Source organism: Typopeltis vanoorti, chromosome 7 (genome assembly GCF_054136105.1).
Source record: "Typopeltis vanoorti isolate ZY-2024b chromosome 7, IOZ_Tvanoo_1.0, whole genome shotgun sequence".
In the NCBI taxonomy this organism is placed as follows: domain Eukaryota; kingdom Metazoa; phylum Arthropoda; class Arachnida; order Uropygi; family Thelyphonidae; genus Typopeltis; species Typopeltis vanoorti.
The window spans coordinates 37,682,439-37,695,223 of NC_143555.1; positions in this window are offsets into that span (position 1 = coordinate 37,682,439).

Sequence of the window (12,785 nt, forward strand, 5' to 3'; positions counted from 1 at the left end):
TGAGGTTTTATAAAACGAAGATCTCCTATTACAGATTGTAGATTATAGACAAGTAGACTTCCAGAGCCTTTAAACGGTAGCCTTCCAGAATAAATAATCTTTAAATATCGCTGTAACATGATATTGCGAAAATATTAAATTTCCGGATAATCTTTAGCCAAGCCGCGATGCAAAAATGTAGTAGCTTACCTTTCCTGGGCAGCTGACATAACACACACACACACACACACACACACACACACACACACTAAAAATAAGTGACATATACATTAAACCTGTCAAGAAACAAATAAAAATTATGTAGAAACAGCATTGTGACAAGAAAGAGAAATCAATTTACTGTTGGAATCGGATTTAACTTCATAATTTTCAAAAATGTCCTTATAGCGAATGTTCACTTAATGGGACGAATCATGAGTTATGTGGGATGAGAAAATGCAAAGGTATCTCCAAAGGACACAAAAATCTATTCACCGCCGTATGGGACTGAATATTCATTTACGAGGTTCTTATAAGGTACCTCACCTTATTTATTTATTTATTTATTTTTATCCCAAATGAAGTTAAAACGTCTTGATGTTCTTGCGCTTGCACACTAAGGTGACGATTTATTAATAAGGAGAACGTGTTGTAGAATAAGTTTGAACGTATTTCATTATGTAAAGAAGAGCTCTTTATAGTTTACTATAAACAGCTCTTCTTTACTCATTTACTTGTTTACTCATTTAAATTCTATTTAAATGAGTTATTTGGTATCCATTTATGTGATGCATAATGCACGAGATGCAGCCACAACCTTATTATTTTGATTACTTTATTTCTAAAGGATATATAAAATTGCACTAATGGCTTGTGACAATGAAAAATGTCATGTCAAAATTAGCTTAACTTCATTGGATAATATGTTTTTACATGGAATTCTCCAGCTATAAAATTGGTTCTGATGAAGGGAACCATTCCACTCTGGCATAAGAGCCGAAAACTCAACTTCAAATGAAAGAAACCTTCATAAAGGTTCTCAAGAGTTCCTTGAGATCTGAATTTAAGAGCTGTAAATTCAGATCTTTACGACCATCGGCAATATGAACACACAAAGGTCAATAGTAATCACACAAAAAATGGGAATAAACATCTTTGCAAAGGACGCGTAATATATGAGAAGAAAATTATACAAAACTGAAGAAAACATGAAGATGTATTGACGTCTCCATGTTAGTTAGAGCCAGTAATAGAAATAATAAAAAAATGCATAAATAAATTGAACGATCATTTAGAATGAAAGTCATATGAAAGACTAACCGGGAAGATAATTTATTACAGACTAAAATGGATTAAAAAAGATGCACACTGATGAAACACTGGATAGCGACTAAAACAGTCTACAGGCCATCTTGCCTAAATTTCCGATAAAAAGAGATCTCAGATTTTATTATTTAAACAATAAATATAATTTAAATTTAAATATAATGAATTAACTGAATTAAAGTATAAAAATTATATTTACTATTTACTGTTTATAATATTTACTATTTATTCATTATTTATATTATTTATACTATTTATTATTATTGCCACCTGCCAAGATCTTAATTAATTAGTCTACAGCAAAAAACCGAGGTAAATAAACACTTCTAGCAATGTAGTTTTATGGAGTATATTTAAGATACGCGTGTTCTTGAGTTTACTGCAGCTGTAATTTAAGTAAAAGATTTAACTAAAACCATAAAGATGTTAGAAAATTAACATTTATATAATGCGGCAACAGTTCGGGTTTCGCAATTATGCAAACCATATGAACAGTAACATCGTCCTCCGCCTTTCCGTGAAACCGAGAATTAAAGCGTAATTAAGAATTTTAACTAATCTTCTAATGAATTTTGTAGAGAATGTGCGAGTACAACTGAATATTAGTAATGCATGCATAACGTGCCATTTATTATAAAACGTGATAACGCTGTGTAACTAATAAACAACACTTTCTTTGCTTTGTTAGCAATGATGTAAATATGAAGCCGACATATGTAGAGAGCAATCAGTGGTATTAATGCTGATAAACTCAACCATAACGGAAGAGTTGCATCCATTAAATCTACGCTGATCCCTTCCAGCAAGACAGTGAACATAATATCGAATGAGCAGAATAATGTTGATTGAATGCGTGTCTCTGTGCGTGAATCTAGAAAGTGATGTGATTATATTACCAGCAGTAACAGTTAAACTGTTATTTTGATAGATCACATTCCTTCAGCAATGGATAAAGAACTATAGAAAATAGAGAAGCGTGATATGATAGGAGAGAGAGAGAGAGAGAGAGAGAGAGAGAGAGAGAGAGAGAGAGAGAGAGAGAGAGAATGTCTGAGTACTTCGTTTCTCATTACTATCAAACATGCCGAATAAATTATTGCAACTAACAGATCTGTAATACAGAATAAATATATTTAGATCTTTCTGTTAATAAATTGATCGGCTAAAATGTTTCATCACGAGTAAAAAAATAAAGTACGAACGCATCTTCCACACGCTCAGTAGTACGCATTTACAAAGTAACCTTTAGCCTTTATTAGTATTTTACAATTGTAAACATTTCGTCAAGTTATGAAAACATTCATTAAAATAATAAGTCATAGTTCACAGAATACTGTGGCTTATACTTTAATAATTGTTTTTATAACTTGATGCACTATTGCATCAAAAATGCAAGAGTTATAATAAAGGTTACTTCGTTCGTAATAAATTGTAATGAGTCACGTGCTTTAGGCGATATAAATATGAAGTCAGTGTGCAACTGCTTTAGTTGCGAGAAGGGAACTAGCAGAGTTTAAATGAGATGTTGTGATAGGATGCCATGTTGTATGCCTATATGTTCGGCAAATTGTTGACAAATTCGGCTATCCCACGTAAGAATCAGTGATATCATACTGAGATGGATGCGTAGTGAATCAGCTGCAAGTGCTATCCGTGGTGGATGATCACTTCACTCACTAATATTACCGTGGGATGTTACAAAGGATAAGTTGTACAACTTCCTCAGACGACACGTTGAATTCGAGTTCCTGGAATCGAGTGGATGACGGATCTGTGCAAAAGCATTCAGAACTGAGGCTCACAACATGGGTTTCTATGGTAGGATCGTAATATGCAAGCCCCACATTACCAGAATCAACATGCAACGTCATCTTCAGTGATTCAAAGAGCTTGTATAGCAGGAAATGGAAGCTTCAAAAGCTGTGTTATGGAGCGACTAATCACGCTATACTTTCTACCCAGCAGACGAACGAGTGTGAGTGTGAACGTCTCTTACTAGAATGCGTAACCCAAACTATGAAATTCGGAGGTGGCGGTGTGATGGTATAGTCCTATGTTTCCTAGTTTAGCTTTGTACATCTGTTTGAGGTGCCACAAACATTGAACTTCGAGAAGCACTGCAATAGTCTGTACTACGCACTGCTTCCCACTTTGTGACGTTTCTACGGAAATAATCTCTTTCAGCAATAAAATGCATCGTGTCATGCATCGTGAGGTTCATGTCCACAAACTGCGCGGTTTGCGGACATGAACGTCCACAAACCGTCCAGGACCTCCTTGCATGCCTATAGGTCCAAATTCCCATTAGTGGTCCAAATTCCCATTAATCTCTATCATACGCTTGTGAAAAGTATGCCTCTTTGGATTGCTGCAGTCATCGCAGCGAAAGGAGGTCCTACATCGTATCAAGGATAGGCCGGACTTAGTTGTTTGTTCCTCTCACTATGGTTTCCGTTGACGTCTTTACAATCAGTGGATATTCACTTTTTTTGAGATTAACATTCGGTAGTGATGGAATCTTCTAGAACCAGATCATAGACAAATAAATTTTAGAAATTCGAACGTAAACATCTGATATTTTTCCGTCTTCTTATGGGGACTGAAGTGATGCTCTCTCAGAGCTGCTATACACTGATATTTTGTTTGTTTGAAGCATTAAAGATTACTCATATTTTTATAGGGGGTAGCAGTTTGCGTAGTGAAATTTTCGTCCAGAGAAATGACAAGTAATTATCTGCAGAAGGCGATGCTACACTAAATATCTTCCTCTGACGGGTAGTGAGGATGACTTCTATAGCTTCTCTTGATCCTTCCAAGATGGTCAAAAGGAGATGAGATTAATCATTATTTTAGAAGTACAGTATCGAGTTCGACCAAATCTGGTTTGACGGCTTGAAGAATTTGATCGAGTGCATGACATACATGGCCTGGAACTTTTTAAATCAATGACATGATTTAAAAAGCATCCTGAATTCATTTTGCAGATACTCGAATTTAAAAAAGCAAAATTACCAGTTTTGATAATTCATTTTAAAAACGACTAAAGCAGCGCACATTTGTCATAATTAAGATAAAAACTAATTGCTGTTATAGTAGAACTGGGAAACGTGGGACATTTTTTTAAAAATTGCTCTTCATTTTTAATATTTTTATTCGTTATTTATTTTAATCGTGCATACGTAGACTAATGAGGATAAAACTAGTCGATCAATAGAATCATGTTTTTATGCCGGCCTAGTTGACCGAGTGGTTAGCTCATCCGCTTTCCAGCCCAAAAAATGCTGCGTGAGGGTTCGAATTCCGCCGTGGGCATGGATATTGTGATTGTCTGTGAAAATACTAGTGACGGTAGTGCCAGTAGATGGCGGTGGTGTAGATGATGATGATGGTTAATTGCGATTCGCTGATTCAGTGGTGGAGACGGAGAGTTCTGGAGTGGGTACCCTCCGTCGATGAGCCTTTGGGCTCCTTGGATGTGTCACGTAATAATAATAATAATTATTATTGTTATAGATATACAGCAGTCATTCACGAAAAATAACTCACATATGGTTTCCAGATACCTGAGGAAAACATGTTTGGATCTGGTGCATATAATAACATAAAATAATTTATGATCGCACAATAAAAATGGAAGTACAACACGATGATAAATTAATTACAAAAACGTTTTTGGGTCCCTCTTATTTTCATATTCATATCAGAGAAGGCTGATTTTGTTTCTCCCATTTGAATATTAGAGATTGGAAATTGAAAGAAAGTTTAATATAACTTCTTTTTTTTAGATTTTTATTGTCCAGTGCAATAGCACTTCACTTTCTTCATCATCGGACATGAAAAGCATGCTTTATTTCTAGATAAAAATTTTCACACTTGTCTAGCCATGCCAAATCCAGCAATGAGCATTTATGCTTGAAAACCGAATTGATAAATAAAATTTGATTTTAAAGCTGAGGTTCCCTAAATTGTACACCTTTCCTCGCCTTACAATAAAAGAAAATTGACTATCGTTATACATATTTTCACACTGTATAAAGTATTTAGTTGCAAAGAGTCTGGTTCTTTAAGTTTCTTCATAGATCATTAAAAATGTTTCATATCAAAAAAAAATATCCCTCCCACACACAAAAATAAAACTTATGCCCTCAGCTTTAAAAACTTGATATAGAAATGTGACGTGTTACATCTTTGACGTATACATTAGAAATGTGATTCTATCTCATGATAAATATTCATAATAGATATCTGTGATTCTTTTTAGTTGGGGAATAAAACACACAGACTTTCCTCCTGTAGACATTGAATGTGATTGACCAGCAATACCAAATTATATATAAACTACAGTATCTAAAATGGCTTTGCATTGAGCGCGCGCGCACGCACGCACACGCACGCACGCACGCACGCACACACACACACACACACACACACACACACACACACACACACACACACACACACACACACAATCTACTCACTAATTGCTCAATTCCTTTTTCATGTTTAATTGGTTCATGTGTCCTAAATTAAAATTCGCAAAGAGCAAAATTACCATTTTTTTCTGTTAACATACTGTATCCTTTGGAAAATATTCAACCTTCGTAGTCCTTCATGAAAGTGCATTTATTCAGGAAATCAAGTTAATCCATCTTCAGAATTAAGGTTTCTTTAGAATTAAGTAAGAAAAAATTCTGTTTGGAGGGATTCAAAAAACTTCAAATTGGAAAGTAAAAAAACAAACAAACGAAATGTGACGTTATTAAAAGAGTAGAAGAACGATTCTAAAACTGATATCTAAGGTAAAAGTGATGGGAAAAAAGATATAGTCAGTGAAATAATCAAATGATAATTAAAAAGAAAAGTAACAGAAAATAACTTCCTGCTGTTCGTTTAAATGTAAAAGTTGCACATTTGTATGAGGAGGGGCTTCAAGTTTGAGGAATAAAAACAGCGATCAATAATTGAGCGAATAAATGATCAATAATCAAATTCTGGAGCAATCCGAGCAAACAGTTTATTTTAGAAAGCGTGGATTATGAAGTATTTTGTTCAGAAAGAAAATTCCTACGCATAGAAATGTGATACGTTTATTTACATAAGACGAAACCTTGTGCAACAATGCGATAATCATTTTACATTTGAAACGCGTGTTCGTTCACGATATGTAACTTTGACAAAGGATGGAATTAGTACGATTTTAGACTCAGATATTCCATTACATTTATTATATTGAGAAATAACGCTAAAGGCAAGGAAAGGAAACACATATATTATTAATATTAATAAATGACACTATTCATCATTTTTGCGAAAGTTTTGGTAATGTATCAAAGGACAAAGCAGGGGTTCTGAATTATCTAAACTTTAACACAAACCATAGCAAATAATCTGCTGTAGGTTTACAACCTTTCACGGGTAAATTCACCATGAAATGGAAAGAATAAACGAAAAGTAAACCGTATACGGTGGTCACTATGACGTGTGCATATTTTAATTAGAATTGTGAAAACAACACGTCCAAAGACTTTATTCTCCCGTAATGATTATACTATTATAGAATGGTCATCGTTATATAAGAACCAGATTTAAGTCATTTTCACCAAGTGTTTGATAAAAAATAAATTGTAGTTCTCATTCCAGACCTACTTGATGTCTCGTAATCTGTTGACATGTAATGCAATGCAATAGCGAGCTCTTATCCACAGAATTATAATTCAAATTCACGCAGATTTTCTCAGCATGCTATCTTCCATAGATAACCAACGGACTGTGAGATCGAATCCCAGTATGCTATGAATTTGGTGAATGTCTTTAGGTGATAGATGATTTTATCGTACTATGTACGATAATTTCATCGATAAGGTCTTTCAAGCAAATTTTATCGTCTAAATTTGCTTGAAAGAACTGAACTGCATGTTTCGTCTCTGTGACATAGGTTCAGTTACACAGTCCCTTACTTAACTCAAGAAACTGGAATGCTATTGTGAGTATGTAATGTATGGGTTGTTATGGGTTTTGTAATATATATGTAATTTATTAATAAACGTATAGTATTTTGTTAACTATTTTTACCTATATAACACAGAAATTTATATTTTTGTTATTATTTTTATCCTATATAATAAGAGCATTTTAAATATTTTTCATTTTGAAAATCCCCATATAATTCTACTTGAAACTGGCTCCAGTTATCTGAGTGTTTAGTGTAAAATAATGCTACAATTACTCTTTCCTTTGATTGATGCTTGTCCTCTAAAGATGTCTTTATTCTTTAAAAAGACGCCTATTTTTGAACCTCTATCTCAATAACACGAATTATGTGAGTGATACTTTCGTACTTCTAACGCTTGCGTGAGCTGTTTATGCTTTGCGCATTAATGTTGTCATCTGTGCATTAATGTGTTTATTTTTAACTATAAAGTCAAGGAATTATTCCAGTAGTCGATTTGTTATAGGAAATTGTATACCCCCCCCCAACTCCCGTTGGCTTATGTTCAGTTTCAGAGAAAGGAAAAAATTGGTTTGCTATACGTTTGCTATATGTAAATATGTGACGATCTCAGATTCTCGTTAATTCTCCCTATTTTTATCAAGTATGTGTTAAGTTGACTAGTGATTTAGTTTTTCCTCTTAAAGGTTCCCTCTGCCAATTCCCATTAATTTAAATGAAATGAAATGATGAAGCCATATGGATTCAAATGCATGCAGTTTTGAAAGTGTTCTTAAGAAAATATGATCGACAAACTCAAAACCTATTTAAACATAAACATATAAATTTATCGGATTCTATACTCATTACATTATGAAGTCAATCACTCATTGACTTCATAATGAATCAGCAAATCATGGTGTGAAACTTATCTCTTGAAGATAGCATAGAGTGCCATTTTTATAAGAGGTTTTATTATATAGGAATTCTCTCTTATAAATGACCGTTAGTAGTACAGTCGATATATTCGCAATCAGAGCCGTCTATTGGATACTTACCAAACTTTAAAAAGTTTGGTAAGTATCCAATAGACGGTAACACAGTTTGTTCATTCATACCAGTGTCGGCACGTATCATTTTTTTCATTACTCCTGGCAAAATTTTAGCCACTTGCGACGCCTAGGTCTAGTTTGGCAAACATTAAAAATGACCTTGTTCGCTTTTTTCATAAAAATTGAGAAAAACGAGTTTCGTTCAGTGATAAAACACTTTTTTTGAAGAATGAACGGCTGCGTAGATCAAAGCCGAGTTTGACGCAATTCGTGAGGACTCTACACCAGCGTTAAAGACTATTCATTTTTGGATAAATGAGTTTAAATGTGGTCGTAAGTCCATCGAAGATGAAACGCACTCCGGAACCCCGACTGAGGTCACTATGAAGAAAATGATTGACAAAATCCATGGTATCGTTGTGGAAGACCGCCGAGTGAAAGTGCGTGAGATTGCTGAGATTGTAGGCATCTCAACTGGGTGTATAATCGAAAAATTACACATAAAAAAAAAAAAGCTGTGTGCGATGGGTGCTGTGATTTTTGACTGCCGATCAAAAACTCATGCGAAAAGACATTTCAACGTAATGTTTGGCGATGTTTAATAGCAATTTGCAGGATTTTTTACATCTATTCGTGACTATAGACGAAATTTGCAGCGACCACTACACACCTGAGTCCAAGCAGCAGTAGTAAAAACAGTGGACAATGTCCAGTGAAAGAGAACCGAAAAAAGCGAAGGCCGTTTAGTCAGCTTGCAAGTGATGACCACTATTTTTTGGGATTCCCAAGGAATTATCATGATAAACTATATGGAAAAGTGTAAAACAATAACAGGAGTCTATTATGCGTCGTTGTTGGACCGTTTAAACGAAGAACTGAAGAAAAAACGACCAAGATTGGCGCACAAAAAAGTGCTCTTTCATCAAGACAATGCACCGTCGGCTGTCGCAATGGTAAACTTGCACGAATTGAGGTTCCAATTGGTTCCACACCCACCATATTCTCCTGACTTGGTCCCGTATGACTTCTACTTCCCAAATTTAAAAATTTGGCTGTCAGTGACATCAAGGCTGTCAATTACTATTTTGCACAATTTGATAAATCGTACTTTTAAGATGGGATGAAAAAATTGGAAACTCGCTGGACCAAATGTGTACACCATTGACCACGATGGAGACTATGTTGAGAAATAAAGGTGATTTTTATTAAAAATCTGTTTAACTTATTTTTTAAATAAACTTTTCAAACAACCCGTGTGTGTGTGTGTGTGTGTGTGTGTGTGTGTGTAGAGAGAGAGAGAGAGAGAGAGTCCACGCGGTAAGCCTAGTGGCTATGCGCTTCGCAACCATATGCCTGGGGAAAAAGTGTCCTAAGCTCGATTCCCGTCGACGACGCGATGAGCTTAAGGATCTTCCTCAGCCATAGTCAAGTTAGCCCGTCTTGGGCGTGGACAGCAGGCTTTTTTTCCACCAGTTTATCTGAGGTTTTTCATCCCGCAAACAGGCAAACCGGTCCAGTGAACACATACAGATTACAGTCAGGAATATTGACACAGCCATAGGTCCGATTAATCAGCTATGCCGGTTCAGGAGCCAGGATAAAATTTGGGGGGACTGAGATGGTGCCGTACCTCCCCGAAAAGGGGACTCACGGCCGTGTGTCATCATACGATTATTATATATATAGTCTGCTACCACGCATACAACAAACAATAGCACGTAAAAAAGAACAACTTGAATGTTAATACAACGTTTGTTTATTTCAATTATGTATTGCAATTTACCTGTGCTTCTCAGTTTTTTAGAATCTTCAGTTTTTATTATTGTTTCCTCTTCCTAAAAAATACCTAAAAAATAGATATGTTTTTTATCATTCAAGCTTTTAATTAATTCTCGGTTTTTTAGTCATTAAATATCTTTCTAAATGTATCAAAGTAACCGAGTCAATGCTCAAGAATATATATATACTGTATATATATATAAACTTTATGCTGGATCAAAAAATTATGTTTGACGTTATTAAAAGAGTAGAAATACGATTCTAAACATGATATGTCTAAGGTAAAAGTGACGGGATAAAAGATATCGTCAGTGAAAAAATCAAATAAGAATTAAAAGGAAAATTAGCAGGAAATAATTTCCTGCTGTTCGTTTACGAGTAAATATAGAGGTTACACATTTTCATGAACAGGGGCGTTAAGTTTCAGCCGTAAAAACAGCGATCAATAACTGACCGCACAGAGCTGCAGACCACCTTTCAATACCCTTGGACAAAATAATAGTTTGTCACATAGAAGTAGATATATTTCCAGTGTTCCTCTACACTTCGCAGTTCGTACCAGTATATAACATATAATAAAACAAGAAACATGATATCGTGAGACATTCCATACGAAACATCTTTCTAGAAATTTTCCAGCAGCATTCATAAATTTCTATTTCGGGAATAAATCCATTCAAAAGTTCTAGTGGGCACTTGTTTTATGTTGGAAGCGTATCTGCAAATTTTTGATTCATGTCGCTTTCACTGGAAATTATCGATTGTTACTGTTGGATTTAACAAACAGTAGCTAGTTGAGAGAAAACATGTAAGATAATTATAGCTGAGAATATAAATGTAAGTGATGTAGAGTGCAAATATAAAGGTAATTGAGAATAATATTCAGTATATTCAGAATAATAATTCAAAAAGGTATTTACTTTCCATACAATAGGCAAACCGCACGGTGAATACATGCAATTAACAGATGCATCCTTTGGTATTAATTTGTTGGTTGTTTCGCACCGTGATTAGGACTATAACTGTATCATACTTATTTCGTAGTGCTAATAAATTAAATAAGTTTCTAGAGTGTATAGCATGACCTTCAAATAAGAAAAGTTAAAGTTAATTCAAAAAATGCAAATTCTTGTTTGCATATTGTTGCTATTTTCATAATTTTATGAAGCAAACGCAGCGATGAATACTTACGCAGTGTTGGTTGGTTTTGTCTGTTTTGGTATAACCAGGGCCGCGGCGTGCGGTTGTGCAGCTGTGCTCCGGACAAGGGCGCTTGAAGATAGGGGTGCCATTTCACCACGGGAAATAATATATATAATATATTATTTCCCATGGTGAAATTCATATATATATATATTGTTTATATATTAATAATATATTAATATATAAAAAATATATATAAATTTTGTTATTCTTGAATTATATCGTACTATATAAATTACACAATTACAAATTATAGTTAATGCAATAAAAATGAAATTTTAAGTCAGTCAAATTATTGAGTTCTTAATAATCCAATAACATTTTTAACTTAATACATCACTAGTTTTATTATAATTTGTTTGAAGTGAAATTATCAATATTACCACAGATTTTGTTTCACAGAGTAAGCATCGACTCAGCGAAAATTTTATAAATATTCTCGATTGTTTATTATATTTTTAGTGGAAATTGTTAGTTTAAACCGTCCATTAAAGATAAAATACGCATCCTCAAAATCTTCGAATCCATCATCAATTTCAATGTAATATCAATGGTATTACAATTTTAATATGCACTTCGCATCCAAGTAATGTGGACGTATATATACGTCCTGGCCGGTAGCGTTGTTAAGAAAGACCGTGAATTCATTCTTACGCTGTGCTTTTCTCAGTACCGGAGATAGGATGTAGCATAAAGGCAGTCTGTCTCACGGCGCTGCTTAATAAGGGCAATCGTTCAATCGTATTACGGCAACAAGATATTTTGCAAAAATACAGCGTTTAGTTAGCAAATAAAAAAGGCGCCATTTCCCATTGACAGTGAAATATGTGTTTATTATATTTTATTCATAAAAAAAATATAGTCATACATACTAAAACTAAACATTTAAAACTCACTTATTAGATACTTAAGGAAACAACCTATAAATTATCACACGATGTGAATTTCATAAACCTTTATAGTCTATATATATATATATATATATATATATATATATATATATATATATATATATATATATATATATATATATATATATATATATATATATATATATATATATATATATATATATATATATATATATCCGCAACAGCCACTATACTGCAGAAACACGAAAACCATTTAGTTTTATCATGTCACTGGATAAGGTTCACAGACATTTGCAGACTGTGTAATATATTTCTCAACAAATAGTTCAATTACAGGCAACTGGGAATATAAACCCTAACTTACTGAACACATCTTCCCTCCAACAGAAACTGCTATATACACTCAAGCAAACCACACATTTCAAGCAACATATGGTTTTGCTTGAAACTACCCCGCCATGAACGTGTTAAAACTAAGAAATATATAGTATAGAAATATATAGATGCATTTCAGATATTATGGAAATCGGTTTAAGAGAATTAGCTTTTCAATTTAATTGTCAGCTTGTTTTGTTTGGGCTGCGCGATCTTTTGTTAATACCGCACCAATCATATGCACTTCTTAATAATTGCTTTTTCTCTACT